Source organism: Hevea brasiliensis, chromosome 5 (genome assembly GCF_030052815.1).
Source record: "Hevea brasiliensis isolate MT/VB/25A 57/8 chromosome 5, ASM3005281v1, whole genome shotgun sequence".
NCBI lineage: Eukaryota > Viridiplantae > Streptophyta > Magnoliopsida > Malpighiales > Euphorbiaceae > Hevea > Hevea brasiliensis.
The window spans coordinates 42,052,650-42,078,526 of NC_079497.1; positions in this window are offsets into that span (position 1 = coordinate 42,052,650).

Consider the following 25,877-nt stretch of genomic DNA (forward strand, 5'->3'; position numbering starts at 1 on the left):
TTATGTAAGTGAATTATATGACATAAAATATGAACTAATATTGTTGAAAAATTATTTAAAAATGAATAGGAAAGGAAAGGAAAGAAAAAGAAAGTAAATTGGATTTATTACCTAATGCTTATGTAAGCATGAGGTAATTAATTCCTTTGGCTAATCAAATTAATGAAACACAATTAAAATACATAAAAGGGGCAGAAAATAAGTCAAAAAAATCTGAAATAAACACTAGCCATCTTCCTCCTTCCAAGCCGCACCATAGCCTCACTATGGCCAAGCTTACCAAAGCTTGATTTTCTTGGTTTTTCACCCACTAGACCCTAAGTTGTCATCGCAAAATCTTGTTCTTTCCTCATAGTGAAGCTTTTGGGAGCAAAAAAGAAGTGTAAAGGAAGAGCTCTCACAAGTTGGGAAGTGACTCCATTAGAGGTTAGTGACCAAACTTACTATTTTTCTTGTAATTCATGCTAAAGGAGTGAATTGAATGCAAAATTTACAAGAAAATAGAATAAATATCATGTGTATGCCCATTCCAAAATTTTAGCAGCCTTGGATGTGGTAAGGTTTTGAGAATTTCATGGAATTAAAATGGTATTGTGGTTGCCCTTTAACACTAATCTATTGTTAGGATAATTAAAGGTAAATGAATGCATGATTTGAGAAGGTTGAGTTAGGGTTTAGGTATGAAATTGAGACTTTGATCATGCAATGGTGAAAGTAAGTTTTAATGGTTAATTAGCAACCATTTGGTCATGTGTGAATGAGAAATGAAGTGGTTTGTTTAGTGGGAATTGAAGTTAGTGTTGCTGCCCTTGGTGACCTGTAGGACTGGGCATGAGTCCAGCAGGTTTGGGTAGCAATAACTTGAGTTGTAGAGGTTCAATTAGTGCAAGGATAATTGAACATAAAACTGGACACATAATGGCACAACTTTTGTGAAGAAACCATGCCCAAAAAACAAAACCAAGTTGACCTAAAAATTGCCCTAATCCGGGTGACCTGCATTCTGCTTGGGTAAAATGACCAAATGAACAGTGTTTATTCATTTGGTCATAACTCAGTGTAGAAAGGTCCAATTGAGCTAGAATTTTACCAAAAAATAGCTGAGACATAGACCTACAACTTTCATGAAGAAACCTAACCCACATTTTGACCATAACATGTTCAAAAGGTGACCTGTAGTCACTGCACAAAACACTATAGATTGGGTCAGTCCAGAAAATCTGGGAAGTTGGCAATCCGGCCAGTCATGGTATTTAGGCCATAACTTGAGCTAAAAAACTCCAAATGAAGTGATTCCAAAAAAAAATGTAACTAGACACAATAAGGAACAACTTTCATGTTGACAACTTTGCCAAATTCGCACTGCAAAAAAGACTAATGGAATAGTAAATACAAGGCTTGAAATCTGTAAATTTTGAACAATTAACATTAAGCTTAGAAATGGTATTGGCAACCAATACCAACAATTTTAGAATGCAAAATGTGGTATGTTGGGAGTATTAAAACCAATGTGCCTAATGTCTATGCAAAAGTCAACATTTTTGTTAACTAATGGAATGAATAGTATCACCTAAACTTAAATTTCAAGAATTGTAAAATTTAAGAGTGTAACATGCCTTAGTACACCTAATAAGATTAGTTTGGATAGGTTGGCATGCTAATTGGGTTTTGTTACCAGTACTGCATATGGCTTTATGCTATTCTGTATTTTATGGGCTCACGTGCCATTCTGTGATAAAATAGCCTTTGGCTATATTGATTGAGTTATTATACTAAAATTTTATCCCTGATAATTATTACAGCTTATTAGCTATTTTGTTGCACACCGGGAGACATAATGTGACTGATGGTGTGATGGTCCAAGGTACTTAGTACCCAGTGCCAGTTTACCCGTTTATCCAATCCAGTCGACTAGTATGGGTTACTCTGTGACACCCCTTACCCGTCTACAGTGTAGCCGAGCAAGTTATGCCACTCAGTGTGTCAGAACACCAATTCATGTTTCAATTTCAATTAATCCCTTTTTATTCATTTATTTATAATTTTTGATAAATCTAAATTTTTTCGCAAATTTTATAGAAAATCCGGCAGAGTGCCGGCTATAAATTGGAAAACAGTTCTTCTAAACCTGTTTAAAAACACTTCCAATATAATTATAATCTCAATCTCAGTCAACCACCAACATTTTTCAACAATTTCTCAAATCAATTCAGTATCTCAAAATTCACATTCATCTCATATCACACCCAATTCAATGAGAAATACTCATATTTATTTCTGAACACAGCTCATAGGTAATTACAGCAAAAATATGATTACATGAGTTTATAATATACATAACAAAAGTTTACAAATACAAAAGACTTAGGTAGCCCAATGTCCTACCAATGCACTGCAATTTGTGAGGTGACTTTGAACTCTAAGTGCAGATCTGAAAACTCACCCTGTATGAGGTCTGCTGGACTCCCCAGCTATGTCCCCAGTACCTGCACGTGGCGAAAGCGACGGGCTAAGCAATTCTGCTTAGTGGTGACAATATAAAATAAAATAAAATAAAATAATAACATGTATGCATAATGTATGTTTAAATTTTTGGTAGACTTAATTTCAAATATTTATTGCAATATTATTCGATTAAAGTTTGGTAAGATTTATTAATATTGCCCGAGTAACCTATACTAGTTGACTGGTACTGGGTACTAAGTACCTCGGACCATCACACCATCGGTCACATAGTGTCTCCCGGTGTGTAACAGAACAGCTAATAAGCTGTAATAATTATCGGGGATTAAACCCGAGCATAACAACTCAATATCATAGCCAAAGGCTATTATGTCACAGAATGGCATGGAAAGCCATGAAATACAGGATGGCATGAAGCCATATGCAGTACTGCTAACAGAACCCTATTGGCATGCCAACCTATCCAAACCAATCACATTAGGCCTACTAGGGCATTTAACACTTTATATTTATGTAATTCTTTGAAATGGAATTTTTATGATTACTATTCATTTCATTGGTCAACCAAAATGTTGACTTTTGCATTGGCAATAGGTAAATTAGTTTAAATATCATCAACATACCAAATTTTGCATTTTAAACTTGTTGGTATTGGTTGCCAATACCATCTCTAAGCTTAATGTGAATTGGATAGAATTTTCAGTTTTCAAGCTTTGGGTTTACTATTCTATTAGTTACTGTTGCAGTGGGAATTTGGAAAAATTATAAACATGAAAGTTGTTCCTTATTTTTTTCTAATTGAATTTTCTTTTTTGAATCACTCCATTTGGAGTTTTGTAGCTCAAGTTATGGTCCAAAAACCACAACTGGCCGGATTGAAATTTTTCTGGACTGACCATATCTATAGTGCAGTGAACAGTGACTTCAACTCACTTGTTGAATAGGTTCTGGTCATAATTTGGGTTAGGTTTCTTCATGAAAGTTGTTGATCTATATCTCAGCTTGATGTGGGTAAAATTTCAGGTCAATTGGACCATTCTACACTGAGTTATGACCAAATGAACAAATACTGTTCATTTGGTTATTCTGCAGAAACAGACTGCAGGTCACCCGGATTGGGGCAAGCTGTTGGTCCACTTGGTTTGGTCTTATGGGCATGGTTTCTTCACCAAAGTTGTGCCATTATGTGTCTAGTTTCATGTTCAATTAGCCAAACACCAATTGAACCTCTACAATTCAAATTATGGCTGCCCAAACTTGCTGGACTCATGTCCAATTCTGCAGGTCACCTAGGGCAGCCACACTAAACCTAAATCCCATCACTCAACACACTTCATTTTTGGTTTAAACAGAACTAAATGGTCACTAATTGACAATTAATACCCATTTTCATCATCACATGGTCAAAGTCCCATTTCTCCACCCCAAACCCTAACTCAAACATTACCATTCATGCATTTTCATTGCATTTCTTCAATCCACTTACAAAATGCACATTAAGGGCAGCCATAATAACCTTTTAACTTCATTAAATCATCATAAACAAACCCTAACCATGGCTGCCAAAAATTTAGGGTTTACATACAATTGGTATTCAATAATTTTTCTTTGTAATTTACACTCATTTATACTTACTCAACATAAATTTGAAGAGAAACATAAGTTTAAGTCACTAACCTCTTTTAGCTCAAATCCAAGCCAACCAAAACTTTAATTTTTCTTCAAAATTTTGCTGCCCAAAGCTTCCTCAAGGTGTGGGGTGAATTTTTTGTGAAGACAACTAGGGTTTTTATGGTGTGGAAGCTAGGGAAAATCAAGCTTGAAAAAGCTTGTCCATTGAGGTTAGGGAAGGAATGGTTTACGGCAAGGAAGAAAGAAGAAATGAGAAATCTGTTTTTTCTCTCATTTTTCAGCCCATTTGTCTCTTTTAAATATAGTTATGCCATGTGTCAACATTGGGTTGGGTGAAGGCACACTAATGACATCATGTGATGTCATAAATTCCCATTTAATTTATTTTTTTTCTTTTCTACTCATTTTCAATTCAATTTTTAGTAGTATTTATTCACATTTTATGTCATAATAATTATTTACTTAACTGGACAAGTCGGCCAAAAATCACCTCCGAAGGCGGAATGACCAAAATGCCCTCCGTTTGGCTTAACGGGCCAAAAATGTCTGTACCGATTGAGATTTTTTTTTAAGTATTTTCTTGGCATTCTAATGCCATAAGAACCTCAATAACCTTTATCTGGAGTCCCAGAAATTATTTTATAATTTTTCCCCAGGGTCTAGGGCTCCTAGTTGCGAGAACCGTAACTTCTCACTAGGTTACCCATCGCTAGGGCACCGGCTCATTTAACTTGATTGTATTTTATTTCTAAAATTTTTCCTAAATTTTTCTTATTAATATTTGAGTTAATTATGGTTCCTCACTTTAGTTGAAATATTTTTCCGGACGTTCTAGCTGTCCGGGCCGACACTGGTCACCGGAACAGTAAATTGTACGAACTAACTAAAGTGAGGATGTTATAACTCTTCCCCTCTAATTTAAATTTCGTCCTCGAAATTTACCTGATGCAAACAGTTGAGGGAACTATTCTCTCATCGTCTCTTCACTTTCCCAAGTTGCCTCCTCGATGTTGTGGTGCCTCCAAAGCACTTTCACCAGTGGAATCTGCTTATTCCTCAACTCTTTCACTTCTCGAGCTAGGATCTGTATGGGTTCTTCTTCATATATCAAATCCGGTTGTACTTCAATTTCTTCCATGGAGATGGCATGTGAAGGATCTGAGCGGTATCTTCTTAGCATAGATACATGGAACACATTGTGGATCTTGTCCAACTCTAGTGGTAAAGCTAGCCTATAGGCCACTGGACCCACACGTTCAATGACTTCATATGGGCCAATGAACCTAGGGCTTAACTTACCTTTTCTTCCAAACCTCAGTACCTTCTTCCATGGTGAGACTTTGAGAAACACTTTATCGCCAACCGCATATTCTATTTCTTTTCTCTTTAAGTCGACATAGGATTTCTGTCTGTCTGAGGCAACCTTAAGATTGGCTTTGATTAGTTTTACCTTCTCCTCAGTCTGTTTCACCAGGTCTGACCCTACTAGTTTATCTTCGCCCAATTCAGTCTAGCAAACTGGAGTTCTACATTTTCTCCCATACAATGCTTCATACGGGGCCATTTGGATGCTAGCTTGGTAGCTATTGTTGTATGTAAATTCTGCCAGTGGGAGGTATCTATCCCAACTTCCCTCCAACTCAATGACACAACTCCTCAGCACATCCTCAAGGACCTGACATATATTTCATGTTATTATTACCATTTCAGTTCAATATGTGTATTAGTTTAATTGGTTTCAATTGTTTACCTGGATTACTCTTTCTGATTGCCCATCCGTCTGAGGATGGAAAGCTGTGCTGAAGTGGAGTTGTTTACCCAAGGGCTCATGCAACTTCTTCTAGAATCTCGATGTAAACCTTGGGTCTCGATCAGATATGATGGAAAGTGGAATTCCATGCAATCTAACTATCTCACTGATATACAATTCTGCTAACTTCTCCAGTGAGTAGTCAGTCCTAAATGGCAGAAAGTGTGCTGACTTCGTCAATCTATCTACTATCACCCATACTGCATCATGTTTCTTCTGGGTGACAGGTAGACCACTCACAAAATCCATGGTGACCCGATCCCATTTCCATTCAGGTATGCGTATAGGTCAGAGCAAACTGATGGAACTTGATGTTCTGCCTTGACTTGCTGACATGTCAAGCATTTGGTCACATAGTCAGCTATGTCCTTCTTCATACCAGGCCACCAATACTGAAGCTTCAGATCATGATACATCTTTGTACTTCCTGGGTGCATAGCATAAACACTGGCATGTGCCTCTTTCGAATCGGCTTTTTATTCCCCATTATCGGTACACATACTCTTCCTTTGTAAATGAGACACCCATCCGCTTTTACCTCATAGTCGCCATTTTTCCCCGAGATTTGGCTTATAATAGCCATTAACTTTTCATCCGCTTTTGCCCATCTAAAATCTATTGTAGCAGTTTGGCCTCACTTGCAACTCGGCCAAAATAGCTTCATCTCGAACCAAAGATAGACGGCATTCAATGATCTCAAAGTCGTGATGGATTTTCTCGCTCAAAGCATCAAGAACTACATTTGCCTTCCTGTGATGGTAGTCAATCACACAATCATAGTCCTTCAGGAACTCAATCCATCGCCTCTGTCTAAGGTTGAGCTCCTTTTGGGTTGGCAAGTATTTCAGACTTTTGTGGTCTGTGTAAATATAACACTTTTCACCATACAAGTAGTGCCTCCATATCTTCAGTGCAAGCTCTAGATCATGGGCAGGGTAATTCTGTTCATGTGGCCTTAGTTTCCTGGAAGCATAGGCGACCACCCTCCCCTCTTGCATCAATACACACCCTAACCCATTATGAGAGGCATCACTGTAGACCACAAAGTCCTTTCTCGACACTGGCTGTGTTAACACTGTTGCCTCTGTCAACATAGCCTTCAACTTCTCAAAACTGGTCTGACACTTGTCATTCCAGTCAAATCTGACATTCTTGTATAACAACTTGGTCATTGGAGCAGCTATTAAGGAAAATCCCTTCACAAATCTTCTGTAATACCCAGCTAGCCCCAAGAAACTTCTGACCTCAGTTGTATTCCTGGGAGGCTTCCATTCCATCACTGCTTCTATTTTCTTGGGATCCACTCTAATCCCATCAGCTCACACTATGTGTCCAAGGAATGCAATCTCATTCAACCAGAAGTCACACTTGGACAACTTAGCATACAGCTTATTTTCTCTCAGGGTTTGCAGAACAATCCTCAAATGTTCATCATGTTCTTCCCTGGTCTTGGAATACACCAAAATATCATCAATAAAGACCACTACGAACCGATCTAGGTATGGATGGAAGATACGGTTCATAAGGTCCATGAATGCTGCTGGTGCATTTGTTAGGCCAAAGGGCATCACCAGAAACTCATAATGCCCATACCGAGTCCTGAATGCAGTCTTTGGCACATCTACATCCCTCACCCTCAACTGATGATACCCTGATCTGAGATCAATCTTAGAAAATACTCCTGCTCCCTTCAACTGATCAAACAGATCATCAATTCTAGGCAATGGATATTTTTTCTTCACAGTTACTTTATTCAACTTCCGGTAATCGATGCATAGCCTCAAAGTCCCATTCTTCTTTTTCACAAACAGCACTGAAGCTCCCCATGGTGACACACTGGGGCGTATAAACCCCTTATCAAGCAACTCTTGCAACTGAGTTTTCAACTCCCTCAATTCAGTGGGTGCCATCTTATAAGGAGTAATGGAAATGGGTGATGTACCCGGCATTACCTCAATAGCAAACTCGACTTCCCTTTCTGGTGGTAAACCAGGCAACTCTTCAGGAAATACATCTGGGAAGTCTCTTACTGTGGGTATATCACTCAGGTTTTGCTTAACTTGCCTAGTATCAACCACGTGTGCTAGGTAAGCTTCACAACCTTTTCTCATCATTCTTCTTGCAACTGTGGCTGAGATAACATTGGACAGGAAATCTGTCCTTTCACCCACAACAGTGATCTCATTACCCTCAGAAGTTTTCAAAGAAATTCTCTTCAATTTACAATCAACTATTGCCTGATGACGTGATAACCAGTCCATTCCCAAAATCACGTCAAACTCGTGGAAGGGCAACTCAATTAGATCTGCCGAGAATTCATACCCCTGAATCCTTAACGGGCAACACTTGTACACTTTGTTCACCACTACACTGTGGCCCAACGGATTAGTGACCAGAATCTCTTGGTCACTCTCTCCTACTAGTATCCCCCTTTCTACGAGTAGGTTGATGCAGATGTATGAATGAGTGGATCCTGGATCCACCAATGCATGCACAGATGTATTGTAGAGGGAGAACATACCCCTGATGACGTCCGGGGCATCTTGCTCCTCCTGAGCTCTCATGGCATAGGCTCTGGCAGGTGGTCTGCCCTCAGGCCTCTCTGCTGGCTCAGATGCAGGCCTCTGTGATGGTCCCACTGCCTCAGATTTGCTAGATTTCCTACCTCTTTGTGGTGCAGGAGCAAGTCTGTCTGCTTGTGTTGGAGCAGCTGTACTAGTTCTGCATGGACAGTTCCTCAGCTGATGCTCTATCGACCCACACCTTAAGCAGGCACCAGTCACTCTCCAACACTCCCCCTTATGCCATTTCAGACAATGTGGACATGCAGAAGATGCTGGGGCTGGTCCCCTGAACCCCATCCCTGGAGAGCTGCCCACTGATGGTGTGGACTGACCTCTCCTAGGGGTAAACTGTGGCCTGGGCCCCTGAGACTGACCCTGACCTTGTGGTTGACCTGAACTCTGTGCAGGTGGACCTTTGAACTTCTTCCCAGGTGCAGGAGATGAACTAGATTGACCCGAGCCCCTCTTCTGCTGTCTCTCTCTTCTGGTCTGCTCACTTATTCTAACCTTTTCAACTTTTATTGCAGCTTCCACTAACTTGGTAAAGTCTGTGATTCCCAAGGCAGTAATCAGGATCTTTATGTTGTCATTTAATCCCTCTTCAAATCTCTTACACCTTTCGGCCTCATTAGGGACTATTTCCCTTCCGTAGCGGCTTAATCTGACAAATTCCTTTTCATACTCGGCCACTGTCAGCTGTCTCTGCCTTAGGTTAATGAACTCTCTTCTTCTCTCTTCCAGGTATACACTACCCATATATTTCTTCTTGAATTCTGTGAGAAAGAAGTACCAAGTTATTACTTCTGGTTGCACTTCACTAGACACCGTATCCTACCATTCATATGCATCGTCTTGTTACAGAGATATGACAGCTTCTAGGTTTTGCTCTGGAGTGCAGTGGAGTTGTTTTAAAACTCTGCCTGTTCTGTTCAACTAATTTTCGGCTACAATAGAATCATCTTCTCTCTTGCCAAAGAAGTCCACTGCTCCAAATTTTCTCAATCTTTCTAGGTGTGATTTCGGTTGTGGAGGTTGTGGTGGCGGTGGCATTACCCCAGCCATTTGTTTGAAGAATTCGGCCATTTGCTGGAACACAGCCTGTGGAGGTTGAGCAGGCTCTGATGGAGCTGGTGGAGCAGGTTCTCCCTACCCCTGGGCCTCGCCATCGCAGTGGAGCATGACTCTCCACTTCCTCCTCAACTGCCCTCTGAGATGAAGGGTCCATATCCTATTTAACAAAGGCAACAGATCTGCATTAGTGTCACCTCGACTCTTACAAATGCAATGCATGGTATGGACTCAATCTAGGCCCAGAAACGCCTAAACCGTGCTCTGATACTACTAAATGTGACACCCCTTACCCGTCTACAGTGTAGCCGAGCAAGTTATGCCACTCAGTGTGTCGGAACACCAATTCATGTTTCAATTTCAATTAATCCCTTTTTATTCATTTATTTATAATTTTTGATAAATCTAAATTTTTCCGCAAATTTTATAGAAAATCCGACAGAGTGCCGGCTATAAATTGGAAAATAGTTCTTCTGAACCTGTTTAAAAACACTTCCAATATAATTATAATCCCAATCTCAGTCAACCACCAATATTTTTCAACAATTTCTCAAATCAATTCAGTATCTCAAAATTCACATTCATCTCATATCACACCCAATTCAATGAGAAATACTCATATTGATTTATGAACACAGCTCATAGGTAATTACAGCAAAAATATGATTACATGAGTTTATAATATACATAACAAAAGTTTATAAATACAAAAGACTTAGGTAGCCCAATGTCCTACCAATGCACTGCAATTTGTGAGGTGACTTTGAACTCTGAGTGCAGATCTGAAAACTCACCCTGTATGAGGTCTACTAGACTCCCCAGCTATGTCTCCAGTACCTGCACGTGGCAAAAGCGACGTGCTAAGCAATTCTGCTTAGTGGTGACAATATAAAATAAAATAAAATAAAATAATAACATGTAAGCAGAATGTATGTTTACATTTTTTGTAGACGTAATTTCAAATATTTATTGCAATATTATTCGATTAAAGTTTGGTAAGATTTATTAATATTGCCCGAGTAACCTATACTAGTTGATCAGATCGATAAATGGGTAACCGGCATCGGGTACTAAGTACCTCGGACCATCACACCATCGGTCACAAAGTGTCTCCCGGTGTGTAACAGAACAGCTAATAAGCTGTAATAATTATCGGGGATTAAACCCGAGCATAACAACTCAATATCATAGCCAAAGGCTATTATGTCACAGAATGGCATGGAAAGCCATGAAATACAGAATGGCATGAAGCCATATGCGATCGCTAACAGAACCCTATTGGCATGCCAACCTATCCAAACCAATCACATTAGGCCTACTAGGGCATTTAACACTTTTTATTTATGTAATTCTTTGAAATTGAATTTTTATGATTACAATTCATTTCATTGGTCAACCAAAATGTTGACTTTTGCATTGGCAATAGGTAAATTAGTTTAAATATCATCAACATACCACATTTTTCATTTTAAACTTGTTGGTATTGGTTGCCAATACCATCTCTAAGCTTAATGTGAATTGGACAGAATTTTCAGTTTTCAAGCTTTGGGCTTACTATTCCATTAGTTACTGTTTCAGTGGGTATTTGGAAAAATTATAACATGAAAGTTGTTCCTTATTTTGTCTAGTTGAATATCCTTTTTTGAATCACTCCATTTAGAGTTTTGTAACTCAAGTTATGGTCCAAAAACCACAACTGGCCGGATTGAAATTTTTCTGGACTAACCATATCTACAGTGCAGTGAACAGTGACTTCAACTCACTTGTTGAATAGGTTCTGGTCATAATTTGGATTAGGTTTCTTCACTAAAGTTGTTGGTATATATCGCATCTTGTTGTGGGTAAAATTTCAGGTAAATTGGACCATCCTACACTGAGTTATGGCCAAATGACCAAACACTGTTCATTTGGTCATTCTGCGTAAAATGCATCGCAGTCACCCGGATTGGGGCAAGCTTTTGGTCCACTTGGTTTGGTCTTATGGGCATGGTTTCTTCACCAAAGTTGTGCAATTATGTGTCTAGTTTCATGTCCAATTGCCAAACACCAATTGAACCTCTACAATTCAAGTTATGGCTGCCCAAACCTGCTGGACTCATGTCCAATTCTGCAGGTGACCTAGGGCAGCCACACTAAACCTAAATCCCATCACTCAACACACTTCATTTTTGGTTTAAAGAGAACTAAATGGTCACTAATTGACCATTAATACCCATTTCATCATCACATGGTCAAAGTCCCATTTCTCCACCCCAAACCCTAACTCAAACATTACCATTCATGCATTTTCATTGCATTTCTTCAATTCACTTACAAAATGCACATTAAGGGCAGCAATAATAACCTTTTAACTTCATTAAATCATCATAAACAAACCCTAACCATGGCTGCCAAAAATTTAGGGTTTACATACAATTGGTATTCAACAATTTTTCTTTGTAATTTACACTCATTTATACTTACTCAACATAAATTTGAAGAGAAACCATAAGTTTAAGTCACTAACCTCTTTTAGCTCAAATCCAAGCCAACCAAAACTTTAATTTTTCTTTAAAATTTTGCTGCCCAAAGCTTCCTCAAGGTGTGGGGTGAATTTTTTGTGAAGACAACTAGGGCTTTTATGGTGTGGAAGCTAGGGGAAATCAAGCTTTAAAAAGCTTGTCCATGGAGGTTAGGGAAGGAATGGTTTACGGCAAGGAAGAAAGAAGAAATGAGAAATCTGGTTTTTCTCTCATTTTTCAGCCCATTTGTCTCTTTTAAATATGGTTATGCCATGTGTCAACATTGGGTTGGGTGAAGGCACACTATGACATCATGTGATGTCATAAATTCCCATTTAATTTATTTTTTTCTTTTCTACTCATTTTCAATTCAATTTTTAGTAATATTTATTCACATTTTATGTCATAATAATAATTTACTTAACTGGACAAGTCGGCCAAAAATCACCTCTAAAGGCGGAATGACCAAAATGCCCTCCGTTTGGCTTAACGGGCCAAAATTGTCTGTACCGATTGAAAATTTTTTCTAAGTATTTTCTTGGCATTCTAATGCCATAAGAACCTCAATAACCTTTCTCTGGAGTCCCAGAAATTATTTTATAATTTTTTCCCCGGGTCTAGGGCTCCTAGTTGCGAGAACCACAACTTCTCACTAGGTTACCCATCGCTAAGGCACCGGCTCATTTAACTTGGTTGTATTTTATTTCTAAAATTTTTCCTAAATTTTTCTTATTAATATTTGAGTTAATTAAGGTTTCTCACTTTAGTTTAAATATTTTTCGGGACGTTCTAGCTGTCCGGGCCGACACTTGTCACCGGAACAGTAAACTGTACGGACTAGCTAAAGTGAGGATGTTACATACTCGGGCAATGATAATAAATCTTACAAAATTTTAATTGAATAATACTGCAATAAATGCCAGAAATTAAGTCTACTTAAAATGTAAACATATATTCTGCATATTTATGTTATTTTAGTTATTTTATTTTATATTATCACCATTAAGCAAAATTGCTTAGCGCGTCACTTTTGCCACGCACAGGTACTGGAGACATAACTGGGGAGTCCAACAGACCTCATTCTGAGTGAGCTTTCAGATTTGCACACAGAGTCCAGAGTCACCTCACATTTGTAGTGCATTGGTAGGACATTAAGCTACTTTTGGTCTTTTGTATTTGTAAACTTTTGTTATGTATATTTTAAACTCATGTAATTATGCTTTTGATGTAATTATTTATGAATCATGTTCAGCAATAATTTGAGTTTTTCTTATGGAGTTGAGTATGATATGATTGAATTGAATTTTTGAAATATTGATGTCATTTGATAAATTGTGGAAAGATGTTGGTGGTTGACTGAGATTGAAATTATGATTATATTGGAAGTGTTTTTAACATATTCAAAAGAACTGTTTTTCTAATTTACAGCCGACACTCTGCCGAATTTTCTATAAAATTTACGAAAAATTCAGATTAATAAAAAAAATGTGAATAAATGAATTAAAAAGGGTAAATTGTAATAGAAATATGAATTGGTGCTTCAACACACTGTGTGGCATATCTTGCTCGGCTACACTGTACACGGGTAAGGGGTGTCACATAAAGGCTTGAGTTCAAGAACTGGTGCCTGCACCACCGAAGGTAATAATTTTGTGTGAGATACAGGTAAGTCAATCTTTGATACTCCATACCTTTTTTGAACAGGAGATAATGACTACAATGCCATTACTGCCTCTTGAACCTCTACACTTAATGGCTTATTGGTAATGATTTCTTGAATTCCTTGACTAATCACCATTTCTAACTCATCCTCCATGCTTAACTCAAAAACATCCTGCACAATTGTATCAACAACATCAATAGAAAAAACAGAATGATTATCAGCAGGATACTTCATGGCTTCAAAGATATTGAATTTGACAGTCTCTCCATCAAACTCCATAGTTAAGGTACCATCATCCACATTAATTGTTGTCTTGGCAGTTTTTAGGAAAGGTCTTCCAAACAAAATCAAAGCTGACTTTGATGTGGGAACACTATCCTCCATATCCAGAATGTAAAAATCTACAGGAAAAATCAATTCTCTAACCTACACCAACACATCCTCAACTACTCCCAATGGGTAAGCATTAGAACGATCAACTAACTGAATAATGATACTAGTTTCTTTCAAAGGACCCAAATTTAAAGTTTGAAAAACTGAATTTGACATAACGTTAATAGATGCTCCTAAATCTGCCATTGCACATTCAAATTTAGAATCACCTATTTTGCAGAGAATAGAAAACGAACCTGGATCCTTACACTTATGGGGTAATTTTTGCTAAATTAATGCCAACACATTTTCCCCCACACTGATCTTCTCATTGTTCCTCAACTTGCGCTTTGTAGTGCATAATTCCTTAAGGAATTTAGAATACTTGGGAACTTGTTTGATCGCATCTAGTAAAGGTATATTTACATCTACCTTCCTGAAAGTCTCTAAAATTTCTTTCTCTTGTTCTTCTTTCTTTGTCTTGGCCAACCTGCAGGGGAATGGAGGAAGAACAGAATTATTAACTTTATTTAGTTTAGGTTCAATATCTACCTCAATTTCAGACTCTTTTTCTCCTTGCTTCTTCTTTTTCGTTGACTCATGTGGAGTCTGATTATCAACTTCTTTCCCACTCCGTAACAGTATCGCACTAGCATTTTCTCTGGGGTTCATGACTGTTTGTGATGGAAGCTTTCCAGAACCTTGAGCTTCTAGCTTACTCACAGATGAGGCTAACTAACCAATCTGCCTCTCTATGTTTTGAATGTTATTTCTGGTCTCCTATTGAAACTGTTGGGTATTGTTAGCCAAAGCCTTAACAATTTCATCAAGTGACATACCTTGATTTGAGGGAGGCAGAGGTGGAGGTGGTTGATTCACTTATGGTCTTTGCTGTTGGTATTGATTTTGCACCGGTTGATTCCTATAACTCAAATTGGGATGATCTCGCCATCCTGGATTATAAGTATTAAAATAGGGATCATACCTGCGTTGTGGCTATCCATAATGTCCTACTGCATTAGCATGTTGTATTGATTCATCCTCTTGTAACGCAGGACACATATCAGTAGCATGACCCGAACACGAACAAATTCCACATACCTTAACAGTTTGCATGTTCCTTACAGCCAACTGCCTCACCAAAGAAGTTAAATCAGAAATTTGTTTCTCAAGGTTAGATGTACTTACCTCATTAACCTTCATAGGTGTGTGATCCATTCTCATTCCAAACTGCTGAGAATTTGCTGCCATGTTAGCAATCAGCCTCCTTGCCTCTTCTGGTGTCTTGTTAACCAAAGCTCCTCCACTAGCAGCATCTATCATACTGAGATCCATTGGTAGAAGTCCCTCATAGAAATACTGAATCAACAGCTACTCACTTATTTGATGATTGTCACACCTTACCCCTCTGTAAGGTATAACATGATCTCGTAGAATACCTAATGAATTACTGAACTCCACCTACCGATAACTCATTAAGTATCCTACAAGGGATTTTGAAACCATTTTCTTACATTTTGGAAGTGGCGAGCATTTTAGTAGCAATTAAAATCATTTATTCGAAGCTTTAAAAATAATATAAATTTTTGTCTATTTTTATTTTTTTCGCAAATTTTAGAAAAATTTCGACAGAGTGCCATCTGTATTTTGAGAAAATAGTTCTTCAAATACCTGAGAAAAACACTTCCAATAAATTTTTCCACAACTCCTAACACAAATCAACTCAAATTTCTCAAATCAAACCATTTCAAAATAATTCCATCAACATTGCATTCAATAAAGCTAATTTACATTCACAAGTTTAACTTACGAATATAAAATGCAAAAATAATATTATTACAATTTATAAATACAACTGCTTAACTTTACATTAATATATATGGACAATATTTATTTACATTAAACTAAATTACATTGGGTATAAAATAATACCCGTACAAAATCAGCGAAGGCTTTTCCAGTTCAGCAGCTCACTTTGCTGCTTTTTCCTTGCTCCTATTTGCGACAGTAAAATAAGCTATCGCTGAGTATAAAAATACTCAGTGGTGCACAATAAAAATTTGAAATACAGTACATAAAACATTTATTGATAAATCACAATTTAAATATTACACAAATCATCAAAACTCATTATATCACAATTTTGGTCAAACAATTTAATAAACATAGTGTTTCCAATTCATACACAACTTAAGCCATGACACAAAATTTCCAATCAATGCCGTGTTGTACACCACGATAAAGCGATCTATAACCCCACTAATCGAAATCAATGAGGGAGGTGGCTAGCTAGCTAATGAGTACTCATCCGATCTACAACCTCAACTGGTAAACTAGAGAGGGAGGAAAAATAATCGATCTTACCCCATAAATGGAGGAGGAATAATAAGGCACTGTCATGCTAAGTGTGAATCAAAAATTAATTTCAAACATTTTATTCAAATAATTCATGAGAAATCCGACAAATTTCCAAAGTCATAGTTTCATTCACAAAGTGGCAACACCAAATTTGCATAGATCATACTAAATCAATTTTTCAATGACAAAATGCTCAAATAAGGTTTATTGTGCACAAACCTGACGTGAGTCGCCTCTAGGCCTTGACTCAGTCTCTCAGACCTTCTGGGTCTTTTTCAGCTGAAACACAAAATTTATAGTGTCTCAGTATCCTTGCTTCATAATAATTCCAATAATTAATTCCAATATGTTTAAACTTACATTCTTGCCAATTTTCATGTTGAGGTTACTATTCATGATAATATTCAAGTCAAAATATTGACTTACTTATGCTTAAAAGGTATGGGAACTCCAACTATACTCACATACCCCATTTTGGTCACCAATTTTGTTGGTTTTGATTGTTTTATCAAAACTTAGGTCTTTTAAGCAAAATTACAAATTTTTAGTTTTTATGTCCTATTTTGTATTGTTTCATTGGTCATGTTGCCGTTAAAATTTGGCTAAGTTTTCTTCATAGAAATTGTTCGTTAATGTCTTAAATTTATTCTCCTTTTTGAATCACTCCATTTGGAGTTTTTTAGCTCAAGTTATAGCCATTTGAATCATGGCTACCGGATTGGACTTAACCATATTTCTAGGCAATTTTTGGGTTCTGGCAGTTTTAAGTCACCAAATTTGGGTGGCTAAATGACTTGGTTAAGGGTATAATTTGGATTTATGTTCTTCATGAAAGTTTTAGGTCTATATCTCAGCTTTCCACAGGTAAAATTTCAGGTCATTTAGACCCGCCTAGCCTAACTTATGGCCAAATGAAGAAATACTATTCATTTAGTCCTTTTTGTACAAGTCAGATTGCCTAAGTCCGGATTTGGTTAATTTGTTCACTAGGTTTTGATCACTTTTTGGGCATGATTCCTAAATGAAAAATGTGTCATTTTGTGTCAATTGGCCTCACACCAATTGGGCTTATTAATTTTTAGTTTTGGTCCCTGAAAGGGACCTTGGTCATGCTGCCTGCATACTGCCCATAACCAGTCCGAATTTCCATTTGGTTCTAACACTTCCAACATACACCAATTGGTCACAAATGACCATTTCTCACCTCAAACAAGGTCAAACACACCATTTGACCACTTCTCCAATTTTTGTCTTCCAAACCTAGGTGCCAAACCCTAACTACACTAATTGTTACATTTAACTAATTCAAATCATACTAACATCATTCCATCACTCAATTAAGCTTCCTAACATAATTAATTAAACCAAAACACAAGCAAATCACTCCCCTCATAGGCTAGCCAAATTTTTCTTTGGTCCTCCAATAATTATTTTCATTTCATTTTAAGCATAATTCTAGGTTTATTCAACTATAAACACAATTAATTCAACTAACAAATCAAGTTTAGTTTACTAACCTTAGTGCAGAAAATTTTTCCTCTTCAAACCTCTTTCTTTCTTCTTTCTTTCTTCTTCTGTCTTCTTCTCAACACTCAAATACAAGTTTTAACTAAGAAATCTATAAATTCTATGGCTCAAATCTTGGGTTTAAGAAGCTTTTTAATGAGCTTCAATGGAGGAAGTTAAGAAAAATGAGAGAGATGAGAAAGGAGAGGTGGACGGCATGGAGAAGAAGACAACCCTTTTCTTTTTTTTTTCTTTTGATTTTTATGTATTTATTTAGCTTTTTGACTTAGTCAATTTCCATTTAATTGATTATTCTTTTGTTGCATCATGCATGATGTCACAAGGGTGAGGTAATAATTCATTTTCTTATCTTTTTTTTTTCCTTTATCTTTCTTTAGTTCTTTAATTAAATTCCCGAGGTTGAATTTTTCTTTTCTTCGATTTTAGTTGACAGTTAGGTCAGGAGTCAGCTCTCAGGGTCAATTGACCAAATTGCCCCTCGACGGTTCGACCCGGTTTGCAAATAATTCAATATTTATTCTGGATCCTTGACCTAATTATTTGACTGGATTAACAGTTCTTTTTCATGATTTTCTCTTTTTCCACTGTGTTCGCAATAGTCCTTAGGACCACAGCGTCACATTTTACTGTTCGAAATTTGAGTTTAAATTGACTTCGCAGTCCTTCCCGAGAAGGTCACCCATCGCTATGACTCTCGGCTCATTTAACTTCTTGTGTTCTGTTTTTCTTATTTATACTTAACCAATTGACAATTACTAATTATTTGTGTTCAAGGCTTATCTAGTTGTCTCATGTGTGGTTCTAATCCCCTAAATTATCCGGACCAACACCGGTCACTGGAATAGTGAAATATACTAGGCTATGCAAATAGGGGTGTTACAATTCTCCCCCCCTTAAAATAAATTTCGTCTTGAAATTTTACCTGGTATCAATCTCTGAACAGTTGTGGGTGCTGTCTTCTCATGTCCTCCTTTCGTTCCCAAGTAGCTTCTTGGCCCGAATGATGGTTCCACAGCACTTTCACTAACGGTATCTGCTTATTCCATAGTTGCTTCACCTCATAAGCCAGAATCTCTATGGGTTCTTCTTCATATGTGAGGTCTGGATTCACTTCAATTTCTTCTACCGATAGTACATGAGATGGGTCTGATCGATACCTCCTCAACATGGACACATGAAAGACATTATGTATCTTCTCCAACTCTGGAGGTAGTGCCAACCGATATGCCAAAGGACCCATTCTTTCCAGAACCTCATATGGCCTAATGAAGCAAGGACTCAGTTTCCCCTTTCTGCCTAATCTCATAATCCTCTTCCATGGGGAAACCTTGAGGAATACTTTGTCACCTACTGCATACTCAATATCCCTTCTCTTCAGATCAATATAGGACTTCTGATGGTCTGATACAGCTTTGAGTTGATCTCTAATCATCCTAATCTTCTCCTCAGTCTGTTGAACAATTTCTGGCTCAATCATCTTTCTTTCACCTACCTCATCCCAACAAAGGGGAGTTTTGCATTTTCTGCCATACAAAGCTTCATATGGAGGCATCCCAATGCTTGATTGGTAGCTGTTATTGTAAGCAAACTCAATCAAAGGCAAGTGTATGTCCCAACTACCCTGAAATTCAATCACACAAACTCGTAGCATGTCCTCCAAGATCTGAATTACCCTCTCAGACTGGCCATCTATCTGTGGGTGGAATGTCATGCTGAAGTTCAATCTAGTTACTAGGGCTCTCTGAAGACTACCCCAGAATCTAGAAGTGAACCTAGGATCTCTGTCTGATACAATGGATACTGGCACTCCATGTAGTTTCACAATCTCATCAATGTACAACTTGGCCAATCTTTCTAAACTATAATCCATCCGAACTGGCAGAAAATGAGCAAACTTGGTCAGTCTGTCAATAATGACCCATACTGCACCATGACTCTTCTGTGTCCTCGGAAGTCCCATCATAAAATCCATTGTTATTCTCTCCCATTTCCATTCTGGTACTGATAGTGGATGTAATAACCCAGCGAGTACTTAATGCTCTACCTTTACTTGCTCACAAGTTAGGCATTTGGAAACAAATTCTGCCATATCTCTTTTCATAGCCATCTACCAGTAATGCTCCTTTAGCCCTCTATACATTTTTGTGCCACGAGGGTGCATGGCAAAAGGAGACTCATGTGCTTCCTTCAAAATGATCTGCCTTAAATCAACATCATTAGGAACACACATTCTACCTTGGTGTAGTAGTAGACCATCATCTCTAATTGAGAATTCTGGTTTCTTGCCCTGCTGGACTTCTTCCAACGACTTACGATACTTCGATCATTACGAGACCATTCTGATCTGATCACTCAATACTGGCTGTACATGCCATGCAACTGCTGTCTGCCCCTCATCATCAATCTCAAAGCTGGCATGTAATGATCTCATCTCATGTACCATAGACAAAGGAGTAACCCGTAGACTTGCCATAGTCTTGCGACTTAAGGCGTCAGCCACAACATTAGCTTTCCCTAGCTGATAGTCTATCAGACAATCATAGTCTTTTATCAACTCTAACCAACTTCTCTGTCTCAAATTCAACTCCTTCTTGGTGCCCAAATTGTCACACCTTATGCCTCCGTAAGATATAATATGATCTCGTAGTATACCTAATAAATTATCAAACTTTGTCTACTGATAACCCATTATATACACTACAAGGGATTTTAAACCTTTTCTTATTTCTTTTTATAGTGGTGAGCACTTTTGATAGGTGTTAAAATTTTTTTAATCGGAGTTAAATCACAAATTAGGTTTATAAAAAATTCGGCAGAGTGCCATCTATATTTGGAGCAAAATAGTTTTTCAAAAACCTATAGAAAACACTTCCAATATATTTGTTTCAGTCCCAACTCCAATATGGCTCAACACCAATCAATTTTCTCAAACATAAGTCAAACTCAATTCAACATCACTTTCAGTAGTTTCAAAAATAGAATGCAAAATGACTAAGTATTTCAAAGCTGAGATAAGAAAATTATAGTACAACATTTTTACAGGCCAAAATAATTTATAACTTTAGTTTACAACTGCTCAAGACCAAGTACAATATATACATACAGTGCACATACATTACAATAATATTTATAAGGAAGTGGTATACTCAATATACCCGGCAAAATCTCAAAGTGTAGCATAAGCAGCCTACTCTGCTGTTTTGTCTGTCTGTCTACCTGCGACAGCAATGAAAAAGCTATTGCTGAGTAAAATTTACTCAGTGGTGCACAATAACCATTTAAAATGCGGTATATAAAACATTTATCGACAATTCACAATTCAAATGATTCACAATTTCATGTCACAATTTTCAAAGCTCATATAACACAATTTTAATCAAACAATTTAATAACATAGTGCTGCCAATCAATAATATAACTTAGGTCATGACACAAACCTTTTCGAACATACCGTGTTGTACACCATGACAAGGCAAACTCACCCCACTAATTGAAATCAATGAGGGAGGTGGCTAGCTAGCTAATGAGAACTCATCCATACTCACCTCAGACTGGCAAGTCAAAGAGGGAGGAATATAGTCATACTTATCCCATAAATGGAGGAGGAATACAGTGTACCTATTAGAGCACTTGCAAGCATTACGTATTGCCATCCCTGCAAGCTCCTGAGTTCACGCGTGAGAGTTCCCAAGAATCGTAGGAGTTACGTATCGCCGTCCCTACTTTGCTCCGATACCACTAAGCACAATTTATCTCAAAATTTCCATTTGCAAAGTAGGCAACACAATAATTTCCAAATAAAATTCCCAAAGCCAAAACAATAAAAAATTATTCATAACTCATTTCTCCAAATAAAGTTTCTAGTAAAAGTAGTGAATAAAAAAAGTATTGTGCACAGACCTAGTTTGAGTCGCCTCTAGGCCTTGACTCAATGTTCCTTATGCTTTTCAATATCCTTTTCAACTGAAACACATAATTTAAAGTATTTTAGTACTCAGTTAAATTGTTTCTAACAATAAAATCTAATATCTAAATTTCTTAGTACTATTCCCTTCAATTCATTTCATTAGTCAACCTATAATGTTGACCTTTGATGCATTGTAAGTGAATAAATTTTAATATTACCAATATGTCACATTTTGAATTTTAATATGCTACTAATATAGTTCAATTTACCATTTTTACAAGTTGGCATTCATTGCCAAATTATTTCATGCCTCATTGTATGTAAATGTCAAGTTCTCAATTTTTGTGTGCTAGATTGATCTACCTTAAAGTCCTATTTCACTTGGTTTTTAGCTTCTGATCAAAGAAGCAAAATTGTAGCTCTATGCCTTATTGCACTCAGGGCAAAATTTCAAGTCATTCTGAGTTGTATAGACCAAGATATGGTCAATTTACTAAAGCTGGACAGATTGCACCTTTAGTGCAAAATTTGATCAATTTTAGGTCACTTTTAGTTCTGGTAGTTTTGGTACCTGAAATTTTACAAGCTATTTGACTTGGTTCTGGCCATTTCTGGGCTTTGGTTTCTTCATAAGAATTGTAGCTCTGAGTCTAAGCTATCCATGGTAAAAATTTCAGGTTAATTGGACCTGTTTTGAGTAAGTTATGGTCATCCCAATGACTACTGTTCATATGGTAAAAAATCCGGATTTGCAAGGTTGCCATTCCGGATTTGGTCATTTTTAAGGTTAGTTTCTAGGTAGAATTTTGGCAACATTTCTACATGAGAGTTGGCCTATTTTATGTCTAGTTTCACCTCCAATTGGCCTCATACCAATTGGAGTCACACGAATTCACTTATAACCTACAATACATACTGCCCGTACTAACCACACTTTGCATTAAAATTTTACATTTCTAATGAACACCATACACATTGTATCTAGGTCAATTGTCCAACAATACTTTAATACAACCAATATCCAGCCACGATATACTTAATCAAGTGTCCAGGAATTTAATCAATGTCCAAATACTAATTCAACTCAAGTAAGTCTCCATCACATTCAATTAATCAAATCCATATCTAACAACAATTCAATTGCTCAAACCTAATCCAACTAACCAAGATCAATAACATACATCCCATTGTTCTTAAATCAACATTAAATATACATGAAATTAAAGTCTTCCTAAGCATATCAAGGCTGTCCCAAGGATGTCCAAATTTACACATATACATCAAGCTTCCAATTTCAATTCACAACCTCACTTCACATACACAATTCAAACTATACCTATGGTAATCAAACTCTTATACATTTAAACACTCTAATCAACATCATTCCCCAACAAATACATGTAAAAATAAACCAAACTCCTTTAATCACCATTGCTGCCAATGTAACATCCTCCCAGAGTACTCAAGATACCATCGTCCGGTGACCGATGTCGGTCCCATACCTAGAACTTCTGAAAAAAATATTTAAAATAAAGTGAGGAACCATAAATAACTAAAATATTGATAAGAAAAATTTAGTAAAAATTTTAGAAATAAAATACAACCAAGTTAAACGAGCCGGTGCCCAAGCGATGGGTAACCAGAGTGAAGTTGCGGTTCTCGCAACGAGGAGCCCTAGACCTGGGGGAAAAATTATAAAATAATTTTTGGGACTCTAGAGAAGGGTCATTGAGGTTCCTATGGCATTAGAATGCCAAGAAAATACCTAGAAAAATTTTTCAATCGGTACAGACAATTTTGACCCGTTAAGCCAAATGGAGGGCATTTTGGTCATTTCGCCTTCAGAGGTGATTTTTGGCCGACTTGTCCAGTTGAGTAAATAATTAATATGACATAAAATATGAATAAATATTACTAAAAATTAATGTGAAAATGAGTAGAGAAAAGAAGAAAAGAAAATGAAAGAAAAACCTAAATATGACATCACATGATGTCATTTGGAGGGCTTCCACCAATCACAACCTAATAAGCCAAATTAAAAAGAGAAAAATGACAAATGAAGACACAAAATTTCTGGTTCTTCTTCTTCTTTTGGACGTGAACCACTTCTTGAGCCTTCCTCCATGGATGCTTTTTGAAGCTCTAATTTCCCATTAAAATCTTCCATATTTTCCCAACCTCCAAACACAAAAACTTGATTTTTGACCTAGCTTGAGAGATTGGAAGCAAAAGGGAGTGACTAGCTGGATTTTCAACCAAGGTTAGTGCTTTAACTTATGTTTATTTCTGTGTTTTATAGAAGAAATTAGTAAATCCTACAACTAGATGCCATAGAAACTTGTAGATGAGTGAAAATCTGGAATCTGTACAGTGTATGCGTGAACAGTAAATTTTAAAAATTCATAACTGGAGTTAGGAATCTCAGATCAGGGTGATTTTTATGTCAAAAGAAACCTTAAGGAATGTTCTAAAACTTTGTAGTTTTATGTCAGACTTGATTCTAATGTTAGGTTAGGGTTTGAGGACAAAACATTTTATTGCTCAGATGTGGACTCTGTTCTGCTGATTTCCTGCAACATGACAGCCACCTTCAATAAATCATAACTGGAGCTATAAAACTCGAAATGATGTGATTCTTGAGTCCTTGAAACGCTTATTGAATGCTCTAAAACCTTGTAGTTATGGCCAAGAGCTAATTGTGGTAGCTGCTGGGTGATATTTTTACATTTCCTTACTACTATCCTGCATGTACTGGATTCTGGACAGGTTGCACCTTTTTAATTAGTTCTGCAATTTCCGATCTGATTTTGATGTGATTCCAATTGGAGATTGAGTTAGACATATGAAGGTTGAGTTCTGGAAAATATGGTCTTCAAATCTTGTTTCTATAAATTATAGTGATTATTTTTGCACCCTGTTTCTGCATGCTGATTGTGCACTAAGTGCACTATTCGTTCTAGTAACATGTATATTGCATGAGCTGGAAATTTTAGAAAGAAACTTTGACCTTGCTTAGGTAATGGTGAAAGAACATTTTAAGGGTCAATTAGTGACCATTTGAGGTAAGTTCACCATAATTTGAAGAGATTTAGAGTGATGCAAACTTAATTGGTAGGCTGCCTAGGGTAACCAGTAGGGAGGCTGTGATTCCAGCCCACTTGGACTGCCATATCTTTGGCTGTGTAGGTCCAATTGGTGTTTGGCCAATTGGACATGAAACTAGGCTTATAATGGCACATTTTTGCTAAAGAAACCATGCCCAAAAGACCAAAGCAAGAGGACCAAAACTTGGCCCCAATCCGGATACCCTGCAAACAGCCCCTGCAGAATGACCAAATGAACAGTAACTGTTCATTTGGCCATAACTCACTGTAGATTTGGTCAATTGACCTGAAATTTTTACAACAATAAGTTAAGACATATACAAACAACTTTCATGAAGAAACCTACCCCAAATTATGACCAGAACCTAACCCAAATGGCAGTCACAGTCACTGTTCAAACCTGCAACTCTGCAGATTTTGATTTGAGCAGTAATGTTTGGATGGCTATAACTCTCTCTAGAAAACTCGGATTTAGGCGATTTTTGAACCGATGGAAACCTAAGGCATAGTAGAACATTTCATATGAAGAAAGTTAGACCAAATTATGAACTTAACTTGATCAAATTACTGACCAAAGTTGGACCAAAAATCTGCCAGACCCAAAATCTCAGCATGAACAGTGCACGTGAACAGTAAACTTATTTTGGCCATAACTTGAGCTACAAAACTCCAAATGGAGTGATTCAAAAAACGAAATTCAACTAGATAAAATAAGGAACATTTTCTATGAAGGAAGTTTTGTCAAATTACAACAGTAAATCGACCAATGAAACAGTGCAACTTCGGAGCACCAAAACCGAAAATTGGCAATTTTGCCAAAATGACCTAAGCTTTGAGAAAGTGACCAAAACCAACAAGTTTTAAATGAAAAATGTAGTATGTTTGAAGTGCCAAAGTCAATGTACATA